Raw genomic sequence first — 8,589 nt, forward strand, 5'->3', positions numbered from 1 at the left:
ATGCTGCTATGAACATAGTTGATCACATGTCCTTGTAGAATGATTGAGCATCCTTTGGATATATACCCAAAAGTAGTATAACTGGGTCTTGAGGATTTTGTGTAAGATTTTGACAGTGTCTTGAATACCATATTCATTGTATATATGCAGTGCTTGTGGATGCCAGAATAGGACAGCAGGTCCTCTGCAACTGGAGTGATTGATGGTACTGGAAAACAAACTAGGTCTTCTACAATTATGCTCTTAACCACAGAATCATCACCATAGCTGCAAAGAACAATTACTTCATTTACCAATCAAACTACACTTACCCTGTATTCACATAATATATATTGTGGTTAAATTTTCATTAACATGGAAATTGAGATATTTCTGTGGATGTATAGACCATATATATATATATATATATATATATATATATTCAGAAAAGTGGTTGCCAAATTAATGTTAATTTTATTTATTAGTTTTCTGAGAATCCTCTTCAATGTTTTTTATCGCTGTAGTAATTAACAGTTCTGTTAACTGTATAGAATAATTGACTTCTCTCCATCAATCTTGCCAGAACTATTTTTAAAGTTTTATCAGTATATATTAATTATGCATAATGGTGAGGTTTCATTTTAATAAAATGAGAATAAAGTAGTGGATTATATTAATTTCCCCACTGTGGGTTCTTGCCAAACTACCATAGCTCCTAATCCCATTTATCTTCCCAACTAACTTCACTTCTACTATAATGAATTCTTTTGTGAATCAATGGGTTTTCTTAGAGTTCTTTACAGGAGCATAACATTTTGTCAGTGGATTGACCACTGAAGAAAATGGCTCTTCCTTCCTTATCGTCTCTTGTAACGGAGTATTCATCCCTCTAAGAAGACCCCTTGAATGACAGAATTTTGTTGGGCCCAGTGCAGTAGAGATCTTATGAAGATAATTATAGCTGTTGTGAGTTTGAATACATTAGCCCTGTCATGCCCAGGAGTCAACATTTCACACACCTCTACCGTTTATCAAATTCTTCCATTCATTCCCTCCCTCAATCATTAATTATTCATGAGTTGGAGGAAGTGATATGATCTACTTTCTTATATATCATTGGTCAATCACACTTATTTCTTCTCAGTATTTTACCAGCTATGTATCAGTGCATTCACCACCACTCAATGCATAAATTATCTTCTCTGACAAAAGCTGGAAGTAATGTTGTTCTATGTGCATAAATATAATTATCTGAAAGGCATTCTGACAGGCAACTCATGTGCACTTACACGAACAACTGTTTCCTCAGTAAGACCTATATCCTTCCCCAGACATAGCTTTTTACCAGGGTTAAAGAAAGAGATGTGAATTCTGTCTTACTTATCAAGCATCAAATACTATGAGAATGTGGTTAGTTACATGGGGGGGGGATACTTAAAGTGTTAACCCTAGACAAAGAAGAGGTAAGGAATGCTGAGAACTGAAGAAGCAATCTTCTCCATGAAAGAGCATACCTATTGGTTATCAAATAAAAGATGGTCAGCTGGGAATACATAAACATACAAATAGAAGCAAGTAGCAAATGAACTCATAAAATTATATTTGTATATTTAGTAGTGTGTGATGTGTATCTGTTGTGAGAACAAATAAAGAAAACAAAGCTTTCAATTTGAAAGAGAACAGTAGTGCTGGATATAACTGAAGAGTTGGATGGAAATGAAGGAAGGAGAGAGGATATAGTTAGAGCATGGTCTCAAAATATCATTTAAAATGCTTTAAAGAATAAAAAATAGACTTTATTCAATTCTACAATTAAGAAGATCCACGTGGAAAAGAAAGTATATAAATTCTTTACAGAAAGAATGTAAGCCCAACCCTGGGAAGTAATAAAAAGTGATGATAAGCTTAAAGCAGCATATAACATTGAAAAAGTATAAAAGGAAATAGTGAAAAATATCTTCTAGGTTGAATACAGCTTTCTGGTTGAGGTAATTGAACCTGCAATCAAAAAGAAAGGTTTAGTTTTAGGTAAGAGTATAAATTCCATGAATGAAATCCAGAAACTGCCAAGGACCAATGATCATGTTATAAATGATTGATGCATTCTGGTCTGCAGAAAGAGTAATACTGTACATATCAGAGAGGTACACAGCTCTCTGGGACATGGGGGACGTAGCTCGATACTGTTAACCATTTTTTTCTTTTTATATTTTGTTGTGTGTGTGTGCGTAGTGTGTGTTTGTTACATGAAATATGTGAGGTATAGGCAGCCCATTTAGGTCCTGAGTTGTCCAAATTTCTTATAATTGAAAGTTACAGGTGATTGGTGAGGCACACAACATTAGTTCTAGAAACTAAATTTTGAGTTGCACTCTTTAATTGTTGAACTTTCTCTACCCACTGCATTAACAGTTGCTAAATATTATGATTACTGTTAAATATTAATAACACTTTCTGTTTTTAGTTTTTGTCAAATCTTTATTGTATATATTTCTTTAATTCTTTGGGTAGATGACTAAATCTGTCAAGAGTGCATCCTTGGGAGACCCTTCCCTTAGGTCTGGTAGCTAGAGGAGGGGATTATTTCCTAATAATCCCTTTAGTGCTAAGCAGATAGAATGACCTCATGGAAGTTCTACAATCTCAACACTTAAGTTTCCAAGGAGACTTTAGAAACAAAGAAGACAATTACAATCATGAATAGGGATATGCTCAACACATGACACATTGAGATAGCTCTATTCCAGAAGTAGAAACTTTCCAAGTAACACAAGACTTATATTCATCATAATGACTTAAATTGGGTGAGGGTAGAGATTTATGTCATATGTTTTGATGAGTGATTTTTAAATGGTACAAGACAGATTAAAGAAACAGCAAATGTAATAGGTACCAGTAATTTGTCATTAACTTTAAATTTCACCCGAGATAACCAAAATTATACTTTAAAAGACTATTAACATCTTATAGACAGGTTATTTCCCATTTAATGATCATGAAATTTATAAATACAGACATTTTGACTAGCATTATAAATAACTTCCATGAATTTGAGGATGTGTATAGTCTATTAGAAAATGGACAACTGTAATTTTTTTAGTATCCTAGAAGTTAATATCTACATAATGCAAAATCCTAAAATATAAAATCATATAGTTAGCATTGTAATCTCTTCATAGCATTTCTAATCTCTTTGTTTCTTAATGTGTAAATGGCTGGGTGTTTCAGGAGAGGTGTAAATAACAGGCATAAACACATGCCGAGACACTTGTCCACCCCAGGTTATGCTGACGTGCCACAGGTAGATGAATATGCAAGGCCCAAAAAATAATATGACCACAGTGAATAGAGCAGTGCAAGTAGAGAGAGCTTTGGTGCCCCATCCTTGAGTGAAGGCAGACAGTAAGCTCAAGATATGAGAATAGGAGATCAGCAACAGAATGAAGCATATGGTATGCTAACACCCCCACTGTCAGCATTTAATCAAAATTTCTAAAACATAGGTGTCCATGCAGGCTAACTTGATGACCAATGGAATATCACAGAAAAAAACTATCCAATTTCCTCAGGGATCCACAGAAGGGCAGATTTATGATTATAACCAATTGGCTTATTGAATGCACAAAGCCATGATCCATGATGACATCACTAATCCAATGCACGTATGTCTTTTCATGATCTTGAGTAATGAAGTGGCTTACAGATGGCCACATAACGGTCATAGGGCCATTGACACAAGCAGTACCATCAATCTCCCCCTCCAAAGAAGTGTCCAAAAGAAAATTTGACACATCACCCTCCAAAGGATATAGTCTTTTTTCCTTGAGGAAGTCTGTGATCATCTTAGGTGTAGTGACTGAAGAAAGGCAAAGTCAATGAATGAGAGATTGGCCAACAGAATACATAGGAGAGTGGAAGATGAAGGTCATAATGATTATAACTACAATAATATGTTGCCCAAAATGGTGATTAAATAAAGTGAGGAAAATATCACTAAGAAGATGCCTGAAGCTCCCAAGAGTCACAAAGCCCAAGAATAATGAATTCAGATACTTCAGACTGGTTCAGGTTCTTCCATTTAATTCAGTTTCAATTAATCTAAAAAATGCACAGTATTAGATTTCTGTGAATATCAGAGAATATAATTTAAAGAATTTTTTAATCTATCTGGTTAGAAGTGATTGATCTTGGCTTTTGGGGTATACATTCTCCATAATAGTAATACATGGTGTGTCCTAGAATCTTACTCTCATTTATTTACACAGATTAATTCTTGTGTACGGATATAAGAAGAAATGTATGCTAATGCTAATGGCCCATTGATGAAATAATAACACATTTGTTCTGAAGTACAGATGAGTATAATTATGTAAAAGGTAGACCTTTAGTAAAATATAAATTTTACATTCAAATTAGATTTTTGATATAGTTTTTTATAAGGATGAAACAATGGAAAATAATCATACTTTGTAAGGACTTGATAAAACTACATATGAAAAAACAAGGAAAAATAGAAAAGAAACAAAGTCAGTGCTGGCAAAAGTAGGTATGAAATGAACAAATAAGCAAATTAAGATAATCTTAATTTTTTCTTTCTTTAATATTATCATATCACATCTGTGTAATCTTATCATTAAGTAAACAGGTATGAATGGTGATAGACCCTCTAAATGAGGAATCTCATCAATTTCATACTGTATATCTGAAATAAATGTGAATTTTTCAAAAAGAATCCTTGATAGAGACATGATAGTAAAATAAAGTTCTATGTAAACTTAAAATATTAGAATAGCTCTTTTGTAAATCTTCATATATATGATTAATGAGTGCATAAGTAATTTATTAAAAATTAGGAGTAGTAATACTAGTTGATAAAATTGTCAACATTGCTTCACAATGACAATAGTTAATTTCATATGAAGGTTGAAAAGCCAGGGAAAAGTAAGATGTTTAGCTATCTGCAATAAAGTCATTACTATTAGAAAGAAATGTTCTCTGATCATGAATTTCAAAGATTATGGACTCTGTACAAGATTACCTAAAGTATACCTGATTACAGTGAAATCAGGAAGTCTAGTTTTCAGAACAGCTTATTTAGGTGGTGGAGAGATGGCCTAAGCAGTTAAAAGCAATGGCTGCTTTTCCAGAAATGAGGACCTGTTTTCATTTAGAAAACCCACAGGACAGCTTATACACTATTTGATTATCTAAGCTTCTACTGAAAAGAAAATAGCCTCTGAGAAACTGAAATATGGAAGTCAACTTAAAGTTAAATGAAAAACAAGACTGGGGTGAAAAACAGGGACTAAACAGGTGTCAAGTTTACTTTCAAGTTAGAAGACCCTAAGTACCTGAAACTGGGGAAAACCTATCTATTCTGTTCCAGAGTAAAATGGCTCCTTAATTTCTAGCCTGTTTGTAATTTTTCTGATAACTTTCATGTTTCCTTGGACTGAAAAAACCATAACTATTTTAAAAGAGATAGTTCCTGAGTTGACCAGTGGAAGATACTTTTACTCATAACAAATGACATATACAAGCTCATTAGGGTTCCTTATGAGAACACTAGAGAATTATTTTCACAAATCATTTTGAATTAAATATTTTAAACATATTTCAGTCAAGTCAGAAAGTAGAAAATTTCTTTCTCCTAATTTTTCCTCTTCCTCTATATTTCCATACCTCTTATTTAAATCATTGTCCCTTCCACTTACCTTGTCTTTCTTGCATGCCATCTTTGCTCTTCATCTCTTCTTCCTCTTTACTTTCTCTGCATCCTTTTTAACTATCCCAATTTCAATAAATTTCCTACATATCATTAAATACATCAAAATGGGGCAATTTATTCCTTATAACTGATGTTAGATCATCATTCTTATCCAAATTAGGTGATATCTTAGGATTTGATTTATAAGTTAAGACTGTGTTTAAAAAATTTAGTCAAAACTTCATAATTATGGTAAGAATCACATACATTTTAGAGCTGAAAAGTCAGGAGATAAACTATAGAGTAACATAATTAAATATCTAGAAGGATTGTCTTCTAGATAGAAAGCTGATTACAGAAGGTCTTAGTTGTTTGGAAACAATAAGACTTTTATAAGCTAAGGAGAAAACTCTAAAATTACATTTTCTGTGCAAATATATATGTATAACTATATAAAAGTATATATTTGAAATATATATATATATTTAAGTAACTTATGAAAATATTCTATATATGTACTAATATAATGTTATTAATCATGACTCCTGGGTTTCTGCCTACATAGTCTGCTTACTTTTATAATCTTAATAATATATATAATTAAAGTTTTAATGTGGTGTTTGTATTGCACAGTCTATAGTCAACCAGGTTGAAGCAAGAACATAACTAAAAAATTGTCAAGTATACAGAGATTTTTCTATAATCAACTTATTAAAACCACTTAATATTGGAGTAAGTACACTATAATCCTTTTAGGAATTTCTACTTCAGATTTTTAAGGCTTTAAGTATTATGGTTACACCAAAAAGTAAAATGCTTTGATTATTTTCTCAATTGAAATTTGAAAACTATTAGTGTTTAATAAATTATAAGACATAAATTTATATTAAACAAATTCATATTAGTCTCAATATTAATAATGATATTATAGTTGACTTTCAAGCATATCCAATGTAGGTAAATGAAGGTAAATTTTCATTCCAAAAGAACACACTTCTAAACTCCAATTCATGGAATAAAGCTTGACAAAAAGAATCAAAACCATGAAATTCCAATAAAAAGATCATTGTCTTCTCAAACAATTTTCATATTTTATAGATGTTTATTTCAGAAATATATAAAATTAATTTTGCATCCCTGTCAACCTCTCTGACTTCCACATGCCAGTTACCTTTAGCAAGTGTGTGACTAATTATCACAACATCAGGAGTGTATTAACATTCATAGCATGTATTCTTTAATGTAAGCCCATTTTCTTCTGTGATTTATCCCTTCAATTCCTTGAGTTGGTTTGACAATCACAATCCCATTCTCTCTCTCATCCTCTCTCTCTTTCCCTCTCTCTCTCCCTCTCTCTTTCTCTCTTTCTGTCTCTCTGTCTCTCTCTCTCTTCTATATAATTAATAATTAATTGTTGATTATCTGGAAATTTCTTATTACAGTTACCTCTGTGTCTGCAAGAAATACCTTACTCTGTGAAAACTATATATCCCGATATTCAACCAAGTAACCCAAAGGATAGTCTTACCTATGGCAAATATTCTTCTTAATGGCTTATAGATATCACACATTCCAAGGCAGTTTGACAAAAATCTTGATATTCCTGAAATCTCTGTGGGAGTTCCAAATCCTCCCTATAAATACTTTTTGTAAGATGGTTAAAAAAACATTGTAGAATGATCTTAAATACCTAGAGAAGGGGATTAAGAAGAAATAAACAGCTGTGTATAGACAACATTTTATCAGAGAGAATTAGTACTTGACCAAATGCTTTTCCATAGATAAGTCACTATTCATAGTCATAAGAGGACTCCAACATTGTATCAAAGTGAGGCAAAACAATCCATTTTCTACTGTTCCAAGGGTTAGTAGAAAAGTTTAAGGTTTATATTTAGTGCAGAGTAACCTCATGGGAAAGAAATTTACTTCTATCTATATCATATTCCTTTGAGACATCGCAGTTTCAAAATTGAAAATATCAGCAGGAAATGCATCTATCTGTGTTAAAGTAAAGGGAAGTAGAGTGAGGATACAAAACAAATCTTTAAATGACAATGATTAAGCATGATTTTAAAATATTTCATTCTTTAACATTTCTAAAAACTTAATACATTAAAAGACTGAAGTATTATTTTTCCATAGATGCTATATGACTTCATCAAAAGAAGTGGATGACTATGTCTAAAGACTGATATGTTTAATTGGTTATCAATGTTTTCAGTCATGCTTATAATGAAAACAGTCAGAGGGGAACAGAAAAAAAAAGTCACCATCTCAAAAGTTTCTGTGTTAATATGAACAACAATCTATGCATAACATATCAAATTTTCAAATTTTCTTTTGACTGGATATGCAGCTCAGAAGTAAAGCATTTATTTTAGTACCAACTCCACAAAGATAATTATAAAAAGAATAACTAAATAATTAATATTATCATAAATAACAATGAATATTATTGATATATAAGAGCAGCACATGTTCTTCTCATTGGGCCATTAGTTTGGTCATCTAATTATAAGTTAATAAAGTATATGTTTTAAATTTTATTACATCTGAGTCTTAGTAACACTATGTGTTCTCTCTTATTTCTTGGTCACAGTTATGTATGTATCCTAAGATATGATTATATAAACTGGAGGAACTACATAAAGAAGAATATGGAATTCATGGCTGGTACTACAAGCCTAGCCAGCTATCAATGGCTAGTGTGGTCCTGGATCCTAGACAAGATACCTAATAATAGCACTTTCCAAATCCAGTGTAATGTTTAACTTCATTCTAGATACTCATTCAGAAGTTTACTTTACGAACAACACACCATGAGCTGCGCAAAGCAATTTATTCACCAAAAGCTCAAATAATATCAAAGAAGAATGAGCAGAAAGAGTTTACAAACTAAATAT

At 31.9% G+C, this 8,589-nt stretch overlaps 1 pseudogene; it reads right to left on the reverse strand.

Annotated features, from left to right (window-relative positions):
• Positions 1-3,135: 3,135 nt before the first annotated feature.
• On the reverse strand, positions 3,136-5,714 carry LOC119815243 (annotated as a pseudogene).
• Between the last annotated feature and the right edge of the window lie 2,875 nt (positions 5,715-8,589).

Source organism: Arvicola amphibius, chromosome 5 (genome assembly GCF_903992535.2).
Source record: "Arvicola amphibius chromosome 5, mArvAmp1.2, whole genome shotgun sequence".
In the NCBI taxonomy this organism is placed as follows: domain Eukaryota; kingdom Metazoa; phylum Chordata; class Mammalia; order Rodentia; family Cricetidae; genus Arvicola; species Arvicola amphibius.